The 10,334-nt window shown below is 43.5% G+C and overlaps 1 long non-coding RNA gene across 2 annotated transcripts; it reads right to left on the bottom strand.

The window, feature by feature from the left end:
* Window positions 1–642: 642 nt before the first annotated feature.
* Window positions 643–10,111, bottom strand: LOC122465637. Of its 2 annotated transcripts, XR_006290624.1 has the most exons (4): window positions 9,674–10,111; window positions 8,758–8,829; window positions 1,406–1,500; window positions 643–995 (listed from the first exon to the last, which is right to left on the bottom strand). It is a non-coding gene; the product is annotated as an uncharacterized LOC122465637 (long non-coding RNA). The 2 variants fall into 2 exon arrangements; XR_006290623.1 differs by lacking the exon at window positions 8,758–8,829.
* Window positions 10,112–10,334: the final 223 nt, after the last annotated feature.

The following is a 10,334-nucleotide window of genomic DNA, read 5'->3' as shown; positions in this document are numbered from 1 at the left end:
GTAGTGGCCGGGGGGGGGGGGGGGGGGGGAGGAGTCATAGGAAAGTTTTCCATCTCTTTGCTGTTTGAACTCTCACAGGGGCAGAGACACTAAACTGAAGCCAGATATTCCCTGGGTTGGCCTGAAAGACATTTTGAATTGTCAGATCACTCCAGTTCTGTCACCCTTAGGATTTAGATTGCAACTCATTTATGGGTACATTTGCTTGTTTTAACCTGTAAATAATGCTTTTATTTATTTTTCCTATTTAATAAACCTTAGTTTATTACAGGATTGGCTACACGCATTGCCTTTGGTGTAAAATCTAGTTACCAATTGATCTGGTGTAAGTGACTGGTCTCTTGGGACTGGAAACAAACTGAATATTTTATGATTTTTGGTGTAAGTGACTAAGTCCAGCTTGCCTGGGGGGCAAGATAGACTGGAGAGTCTAAGGGGACTGTCTGTAGCTCCATGGTAAGACTGTTACAGTGATCCAGGAGTTCACATTTGTTACTGACTTGGTGAAGTCTTATTGTAGACCATACCAGCATTTTGGGGTGTCTGCCCTGTTTTTGACAGTCTGCCCTGAGGTAGGTACTGACAGTTGTGAGCCACTCCAGACAGCATGACAGTGAACACATAGCATTTTTCTTCCTACTTTGCCAGCTTCCTTGGTCCCTCACCAAAAGCCGTCTCCCATGTTCCTTATTTTACACTGTGAAAAGCTAGCCAATCCCCAAAAGGTGGGGAGGGGAACAGATGCCACTCATTGATTCTTCCTCTACGAAGAGGTAACTGAATTAATGTCTCCCATATCCTAGGCTTTTCCCCTAACTAGTAAACGGCCTCTCTCAGATTTTACTCTCCCCAAGGACAGAGAACTCTCCTAAGATGAATTGATTCAGAATAACTCTGTTCAAGCGAATAAAGTTTCTCCATTTCTGATATACACTGATCAGCATCTGGCCAGCTTGATTTTTCATGTCATGATGGCAGAATTCCAATTAATTTATCTATAATGTAAAAAGAAATTAAGTTTGTTAGGCCTTTAAATTAACATACCTCCAGAGAAAAATGCATAAGTACTAATGGTAAGCTACAAGCCCTAGTCTTTCTATGTAGACACAGCCCCTGTTGTGTTCTGATAAACTTTATTCAAGTGGAAGAAGTTATCTTGGTGTTACACTGAGAAATGGTTGTCTGATATTTTGCAAAATCTCCCCCCTCAGTTTAACAAATAAATATTTTTCCATAAGAGAAGACTCAGAAAACTAATTAAACAAGGTTCTCATTACTTTAGAAAGCATCCATAGAGGAAATGCAGCAAAGGATTTGCAAAGCTGCAGAAGGCATTGCTCTCTAAATTGGCAGACCCAAGAGATTGAGAAAATCGGTTCCTAATTTTGTGAATCCTGAGGCCTACCTGTTCACGTTGCTCTGTGGGCCCCCATGCAAACTGGCATCATGACTCTGGCATATGCTGGTATTGGATGCCCATCAGGTGCTCTGGAGGGATCTCTGTGGGAGTTAATGTTTTCAGCAACATTACCTTCACGATGGATTTCAGTCAGAAACTGGCAATGTCCTGAAGGGAGCCTGCTGCAGAGAATGACTATTCCTTGGCTTCAACATTTTCCCACTCACCCAGAACTCTGTGGAGTTTGGGTAGCACAGACTAAGCTAGGATTATGACAAAGCTGACCAACAAATTTGGGGGAAATATGCAAGGCCCCACTGAAAGATAAAAGTATAGATGCATTCCTGGACCTTCATCTTGGAATGTGGCTCTGTGGAGGGCCAGAGGTTTGGCTGAGAGTCACAACTTGGGCCGAAAATTTGCAGGACGTCCTTTCCCTGTGAGCTGTAGTTTTTCAGCCATGTGTACAAAGGCACCACCTAGCTAGATTCCCCCTTACGGCTCCAATTTCTACATAGTTTTGAGAACTAATTGTAGAACAAACTTCCCCACCCAAACAGCCTCCTTTTTCTCACTAGGGGTTTTACAGACCCTAAAATGATCTGCATGAGGGGATATAGTTGGATAACCTAAAGAATAAAAATCACTTTTGCTAACTGACAGATTGATGTGATAAAATAGCATTGGACATGTGCAACTGTCTTGGTTTTTTAAATTTCATTTTTGTCAGTTAAAGATGCTCCCAAGAGGGGCTGCTGCTGATTCTTCAATCTTAGTGAATAGGAAAAAACCCTCTTCAATTAGCTACATAAGCCTTTTTCCAAATGGTTTCCTTTTCAATGAACTGCAAGAGAATACACACCTTTGCTCATTTTAATTCATCCTGCTCAACCAATATTACAATGGTAGAATAAATAAAAAAGTATTTCAGAAATCCTGTAATGTGAAAAATGGCAAACCCACTCTCTAAAGACAGACACATACCAAAACTCACTTTTCAAAAAGAAGCTAGATTATGACAGATGGATTCCAGCACTTTCTGGTCTTTGGAAAACCTGATGTTGTCTTGAGAAAGATGACTCAATCCTCGTAGCTCTAATCCTGTGTTCCTCTTCCTTGATGGTCATGAGTGTGATAGATAGTATAAAAAACCTAGCTCTAATATCTTGCTTCCCAGCATTATAATCCACTTGGAAAACTTATTTGCATATAATTTATAACTATTTAAAATTTCTAATGAGCAGAGCCAGTATTTTTTTTATTCTAAAAATTAAAAGAGTGAGCCCCCTATAATTTTCCTGGATAAATAGTGTTTTTAAAACTCATCCCATATCTCTGTGGTATATCCATTTATAGCATGAGATCATTACAGCTTTTAACTGTCAACGTCTTCACAGAAGGATGGTGTGATCAGAGTCCTAGTGGGGGCCAGCTGTGGTCACTCAATTAGGGTAAACTGCAAAGAATGGGGAAGCCAAACCCCCAAAAGCTGGTGAATATTCCAATATTTAAGATTCACCAAACCAGCATAAAACGGCTTCTTTATTACCTTAGTGGTTACTCAGAAGTCCAAACAGTTTCCTTAAAGTGATCCAACCTCAGGCCTCCATCCAGGTACCCACGTCAAATATGATGAAAATTGTTGTTAATCTTATTTCATCATATAAAAGAAAAGGTTCTATCAATCCCAAAGGATTGGACACATTACCTCCCAGGTTAACGAATGTTTCAGATCTTACCCAAATACACGCTACAGCCAACTCCTATTAACTAAACTAAAATGTATTCAAAAACAAGAGGGAGAATGGTTAAAAGATCAATATACATACAGACATGAGTTCAGTTCATTGAGGTTCAGATTCATGGCAGAGATGGTGAACTTTGTATTTGCTAAGAGTTCCTTTAGAATTCAGTTCATAGGTCATAGCATAGGCACCGACTCCATGGATGCTCCAGGGCTGGAGCACCCATGGGGAAAAATTGGTGGGTGCTCTGCACCCACCGGCAGCTCCCCGCCCCAGCTCACCTCCACCTCCGCTCTCCCCCCTCTGCTGAGTGTGCTGCATGCCTGCTTTTCCCCCCTAGCTCCCAGCTGTTTTGCGCGACAAGCACTGGGAAGGAGGGGGGAGGAGGGGGAAACAGTGCGCTTGGGGATAAGTTGGGGCCAGGGCAGGGATTTGGGGAAAGGGTGGAGTCGGGGTGCAAGCACCCACTGGCACCAGGAAAAGTCGGCGCCTATGGGTCATAGTCCAAATGTCCCCATCTCATATTCAAGGCGTACCAGCATAACTGGGACCTCAGTCTTGCAACTCAAACTTCCCCTGATGAAGTCTAAGCAGATCTGAGATGACAGAATCAGGACCCAAGGATCTTTTATACAATTTCTTGTCCTCTTTGACAAGTTGGAATTTCCTCAGGGAACAAAAGGTAATTTAGGATGACCTTGAAAGAGGTCCATCACTGGTACTTAGCTATATGAATTAACATAAGGCCATTTGCTTTATCCTCCACCATTCACAGTACATTTCAAAGAGAGATGAATACTGAGATATCCCATGTTCACAATTCATTTAAATGATATCAGAATACAGCATAGACAGGGACTGTTGACTACATTGTTGACCCTACTCATATGTAAATACACAAAAACGCAAACGATCTCCCCACATGTCTTTTGAGGGTTATTTTGCAGGAGGTTTAACCCTTTCTAGCCATGTGTCACAGATGGCCTATAGTTAAGGTGTGAAACTAGAACTGGGCTGCACTGAACTGGTCAGGCCAGCAGAAACTCACTACTGGATACCAGTGAGGCTCTTGCCCTCTTGCATTGGAGTGCTGTTAGGATGACAGAATGCTACTTTATTTTTATTTTAAATATTTTGGAGATCTTCGGATATTATGAAGATGGGAGCCACATAAGTACCTCACTGGAACAGGATCTTCCAGACACTAAAACTCTACATAGTTCTTGATAACCCAGTTTCAGCGCAAGTTTGTTTAAATACAATCTGTACTTTGATTTCTGCTGGGGTTGCTGATTATCTGTTATGTGGTAATCTAAATCTCTCTCTCTCTCTCCCCTCATATGTTTTCTTGGTTTGTTTTCTCTGAGGCAATGCTACTTGTATGGCCAGGATAGCTTGTACCTATAATCCCCATCTAAAACTCTTCAGGCTCTCCCTAAAACCACATTGTTTATGCAAGTTTCCTTGCCGTAAGTATTGGTGAGGGACCTGTAGATCCCTTGCCTTCACCTACCTGCTCAGTTACTACTATGCTTCCACCTTTCTTATCACTCTTAGACGGTACGTTAAGCTATCCTGGCTATACAAGTAGCACTGCCTCAGAGAAAACCAAGAAAACACTGAAATTTTTCTAAAGCCATCCTTGAAATAAATTCCTTGACCCATAGAATATTAGGGTCTGAAAAGACCTCAGGAGGGAGGTCATCTGCTCAAAACAGGACCAACACCAACTAAATTATCCCAGCCAGGGCTTTGTCAAGCAGGGCCTTAAAAACCTCTAAGGCTAGAGATTCCACCACCTCCCTAGGTAGCCCATTCCAGTGCTTCACCACCCTCCTAGTGAAATAGTGTTTCCTAATATCCAACCTAGACCTCCCCCACTGCAACTTGAGACCATTGCTTCTTGTTCTGTCATCTGCCACCACTGAGAACAGTCTAGCTCCATCCTTTTTGGAACCTCCCTTCAGGTAGTTGAAGGCTGCTATCAAATCTCCCCTCACTCTTCTCTTCTGCAAACTAAATAACCCCAGTTCCCTCAGCCTCTCCTCATAAGTCATGTGCCCCAGCCCCCTAATCATTTTCATTGCCCTCCACTAGACTCGCTCCAATTTGTCCACATCCCTTCTGTAGCAGGGGGACCAAACTGGACACAATACTCCAGATGTGGCCTCACCAGTGCCGAATAGAGGGGTGTGATCACTTCCCTCGATCTGCTGGAAATGCTCCTACTAATGCAGCCCAATATGCAGTTGGCCTTCTTAGCAATAAGGGCACATTGCTGACTCATATCCAGCTTCTCATCCACTGTAATCCCCAGGCCCATTTCTGCAGAACTGCTGCTTAGCCAGTCGGTCCCCAGCCTGTAGCGGTGCCTGGGATTCTTCCTTTCTAAGTGCAGGCTCTGCACTTGTCCTTGTTGAACCTCAAATTTCTTTTGGCTCAATCCTCCAATTTGTCAAGGTCACTCTGGACCCTATCCCTACCTTCCGGAATATCTACCTCTCCCCCTAGCTTAGGGTCATCTGCAAACTTGCTGAGGGTGCAATTAATTCCATCATCCAGATAATTAATAAAGATGTTGAACAAAACCGGCCCCAGGACCAACTCCTGGGGCACTCCACTTGATATACTGGCTGCCAACTAGACATCGAGCTGTTGATCACTATGCATTGAGCAAGACAATCTAGCCAGCTTTCTATCCACTTTATAATCCATTCCATACTTCTTTAACTTGCTGGCAAGAATACTGTAAACCTGATCAGAAAAGGCAATATATAGGAGAGAGAGAGAGAGAGCGAGGACAAACAAACACTAGCCGGTTTTATTGGTGCAGAAATCAAAGTACAGATTATTTAAACAGGTCTTGATAACCCGATTTCAGTAGAAGTTTACATAGAGTTTTAGTGCCTGGAAGATCCTGTTGTGAGGTACTTATATGGCTCCCATCTTCATATATGATATATCTGGGCATCTCCAAAGTATTTAAAATAGATATAAAGTAGCATTCTGTGATTCTAACAGCATGCCAATGCAAGAGGGCAAGGGACTCACTGGTACCGAGCAGTGAGTTTCCACTGGCCTGACAGATTCAGCATACACCAATTCTAGTCTCATAGTTTCACTACAGGCCATCATTCTGTGAAGACATCAACAGTTAAAAGTTGTTTAATGATCTCATACTATAAATGGATGTTGTGACGTTATAGACATAAGCTGGGACCATATAGATCATTGTTGCAGCCAAAGTCCTATAGTGGCACCAAATCTTGTATAAAGGGGGTCAAATAAGGTGTCTAAGACAAGCTTATGGTTTGCTGGTTATGATTATGCTGTCTAGATGTGTGTTATCATTTTTGTAGTTAAAGTTATGAATATTGGCTCTATACTGTCTGTATTTCAAACTTATGCTATGCTTCTCGGTGACACCCCAGACAAGTTGGTGTCAGCTCTGCCTAGCCTGCTTGATGGCCCATTAAGGACCATCAGCTATACAATTGACCCACTGAGAGAAGGCAGACATGCCTTGTGACTCAGCAAGGTATGCAAGGACATACCTATGGATAGAACGCTGAGGTTTTTCCAGGCCATGTGGTGGACAGCTTGTCTTTGGAACAAAGAAAGAAAGACCACATGGCATGAGAATATAAAAAGTTGCTGCAGCTCCTCCATCTTGTCTTCAATCCTGCTTCTTACCTCTGGAGGAACTTTGCTACACTGAAGCTTTGAACCAAGGACTGAAAAACCCATCCCAGCTGTGGATGTACTCCAGAGACTTGATTTGAACCTGCAGTTTATTCTATCACTGCTGCAAGCCTGAACCAAGAACTTTGCCATTACTGTATGTAATTGATTCCATTTAACCAATTCTAGCTCTCATCGATCTCTTTTCCTTTTATGAATAAACCTTTAGATCCTAAAGGATTGGCAACAGCGTGATTTGTGGGTAAGATCTGATTTGTATATTGACCTGGGTCTGGGGCTTGGTCCTTTGGGATCGAAAGAACCTTTCTTCTTTTACTGGGGTATTGGTTTTCATAACCATTTGTCCCCATAATGAGTGGCACTGGTGGCGATACTGGGAAACTGGGGTGTCTAAGGGAATTGCTTGCGTGACTTGTGGTTAGCCAGTGGGGTAAAACCAAAGTCTTCTGTTTGGCTGGTTTGGTTTGCCTTGGTGTGCACAGAAACCCCAGCCTTGGGCTGTAACTGCCCTGCTTGAAGCAATTTGTCCTGAAGTGGCACACTCAGTTAGGTCCCGCCAGAACCAGCATCGTTACAGATGTACCACAGAGATTTGGGATAATGGCTCCTGATATCCAGGCATCCCAATTTTTTACAATGTGGTCAGTATGTTGGGAAAAATGCCATGTCTGGTTTCCACCTTCGGGCTCTGAACCGCCGGTGGGCATGCTCGGGGGTTAGCCCCATTCTAATTCTGGCCTTTTGTTTAAAAGGTTTGTGCTCGTTCATGTGTTTTTTAGGCATTTCAGCTGCCATCTCTGCTAGAGGTCCACTGAGTTGTGGCCTCAGCTCCACCATATACTGGTTGTACCCAAGGCAGGCCCTTTCAAAATGTTTTAAGAAGGCCTCTGTATCATCACCTACCTTGTAGGTGGGGAATTTCTTGGAATGGGGAATGGTACCTGGAGTAGGACTGTTAGGGCTACCCGGTTGACCCAGTTTAGCCCTTTCCAGCTCCAATCTATTTTAAATACTTTGGAGATGCCCAGATATCATATCGTATGAAGATGGGAGCCATATAAGTACCTCACAATAGGATCTTCCAGGCACTAAAACTCTATGTAAACTTGTACTGATAACCCAGCTTACAGCTTGGAGGGGAAAAACAACACTCACTGCTCAAGTTACACTTCCCTCTGGAGCTGAGGGCCCTCGCCTATGGAGCATCCCTCTGCTGGAGATCAGGAATAGCCCATATATTTTACAAAATAAAATGCTGGAACATCCTTGAAGGCCTGGCCCCAACAGAGGACAATGGGGGCAAACTTCAAATACACAATACATCCCATAGGGCTCATTTTCTATACAGCAATGAACAATTCTTTTCTTTTTTAAATAATGGTGTCACCCACTTATCTAAAGTACTATGGTGATGGTTGTTTTACTCATGGCTAAGGTAGATACATACTCTGCAGCAGTGGGGCTAGGCACCAGCCGCACAATTACCTAGTGCTTCTATTTTGTGAATTCGACTGGGGGGGATGTGATCCTTTATTTGGGTTTATTTTCTTGTTTGGGGAATCACGGCTTGCTATGCCAGTGAGCAAATAAGTCTGGTGATCTCAGGTTCCTGTCACATATGGAATAGACACATGCATGTAGACAAATGAACTGATGTCTGCATGAATGTGTTCTGCTTCATCTCCTTCCCTCCCCGCTCCCACTTTTTTGTTCTCCAGCATCTTGAGAGTGACAAACATACAAGCAATCCTGAACCATGTAGGTCATGACCTCAGACAGGTAGTGAGTTGGTGAAAAAGGAGTATTTAAGAAAGCATAGCACGACAGGAAAAGTTAAATTACACAGTTTTTGGAGGGAGTAGATAAATCGGGGCTAATGAAACTGTCATTTAGACATACATGCATGCATACCTGGTTGGATGGTCTCTACACTATGCTGTTTAAGATCCTCTATCAAGACTTTCCAGGACTTGGCCTTTATACCTGGGCAGAGGAAGAGTTCTGATCTTCAGTTGAAATAATCCTGGGAAATGTAGTTCCTCAAGGGACTACAATCATTTTAATTAGCTGAATTGCAGCATCAAGTCTGTTCTATTATCCTGAGCTACAATGTCTCAGAAGTACTCTACCATAAAAGATCCCACATTCCTTCTGCCGTTGAAGAACATAATTAGGGCACTGACAAACATTTAGCATCTGATTTTCAAAAGGCTAGAATGGCGGGAGCTGGCAGGCATGGAGCACCTTTGAAAGTCTGGCCACTTCACAAAAGCACCCAAATGGGAACGGAGCTCTCGAAAATGTGGCAACAAGGGATCAATTCTGCTACAGCACACACTTTTAGTGTCTTAGAAGGAGTAAAGTTTCCCACTGAAATCAGGAGAGAGGAATGTGCCTTTTCTAGTTTGGATTTTTTTTATTGTTTCAAGGCAGCCCAATCTATGTAGAATAAAAACCAACCAACCACCCACCAAATTTGAGCTAGGCCAGGCACTAAGTAAATTCAAATCTTAGCAGCACAATTATTTATATGACTTACAAGCAATACTTATCGCATCCAAAAAAAGTTTCAAATAGGCAATCTTTGATTTCATTGCCTATGAAATTTCTTCCAAAGGACTTACGGCCAAAGGACAGTCAGTCATTTACTGTTTGCCAAAGGTGCTCTCATCAGCTGGATGTAGACTAGGGCTGAGATACGGTGCTTGCCATGAGTTGTAGGAAGAGAGAGAGAGAGGGGACAAGCAAAACTACAAAAATGTAGTCATTTCAGACATGTGGCAGTTAAAGTAATGCAAGAAAAAGCATTGTAACAGGGTTTACTCACCACTCTGCACTTCCTCATGGCCAGGCATGGCATGACAGTGCTTGTAGGGCAGCAGCCCTCATCAACAGTCACTCTGTGGCTGTGGTGGTTTCTTTCAGAGAACTCATATCCCTCCAGCCAGGGCACAGTCTTTAGCCCGTTCCTTCCAGGGTCAGCTACCCAAACTAAAGTTCAAAACTCTCTTAACAGAAATCAAAAGCTTCCACCCTCTGCACAGCTCTTCTTTAGCACAGTCACATTCAGCCTGCAGCCCCCTCGCTGGGCTCACCTACCCTTGTATGCCACTTCCTTGGGGCTGGTAGGGAATCCAGTCCCAACCTCAAATCTGGGTTACAGCCCCGGGCCCTGTACTGCACAGCTACATCAAATCCCCCACCCAAAGTGCAGTGTTCCCTACACCATTTCCTTCCTCACCTCTTTACTTGCCTTCTAGGTCTCCCCATCTACTCCCTGGGTGCTCATTCAAGGCCCTGCAGGCACCTTTTGACTCCCTGCATTCTCTTTCCTCCAGCCCTTCCTCAGCTGGGCCCACTCAGTAGTTAAACCTGGAATCACCTAATTTCTCTCAGGTGGGGCCCATTCTGTAATTAGGGCTGGCTTAGTCAGGGGCTCTCTATTATTACCTAAGAGCTCTGGATGATCTCTGAGTGTTGATCTCTCT

Source organism: Chelonia mydas, chromosome 4, assembly GCF_015237465.2.
Source record: "Chelonia mydas isolate rCheMyd1 chromosome 4, rCheMyd1.pri.v2, whole genome shotgun sequence".
In the NCBI taxonomy this organism is placed as follows: domain Eukaryota; kingdom Metazoa; phylum Chordata; order Testudines; family Cheloniidae; genus Chelonia; species Chelonia mydas.
Note: the sequence above shows the minus strand (reverse complement) of the source record. Positions and strands in the feature narration are given on the sequence as shown.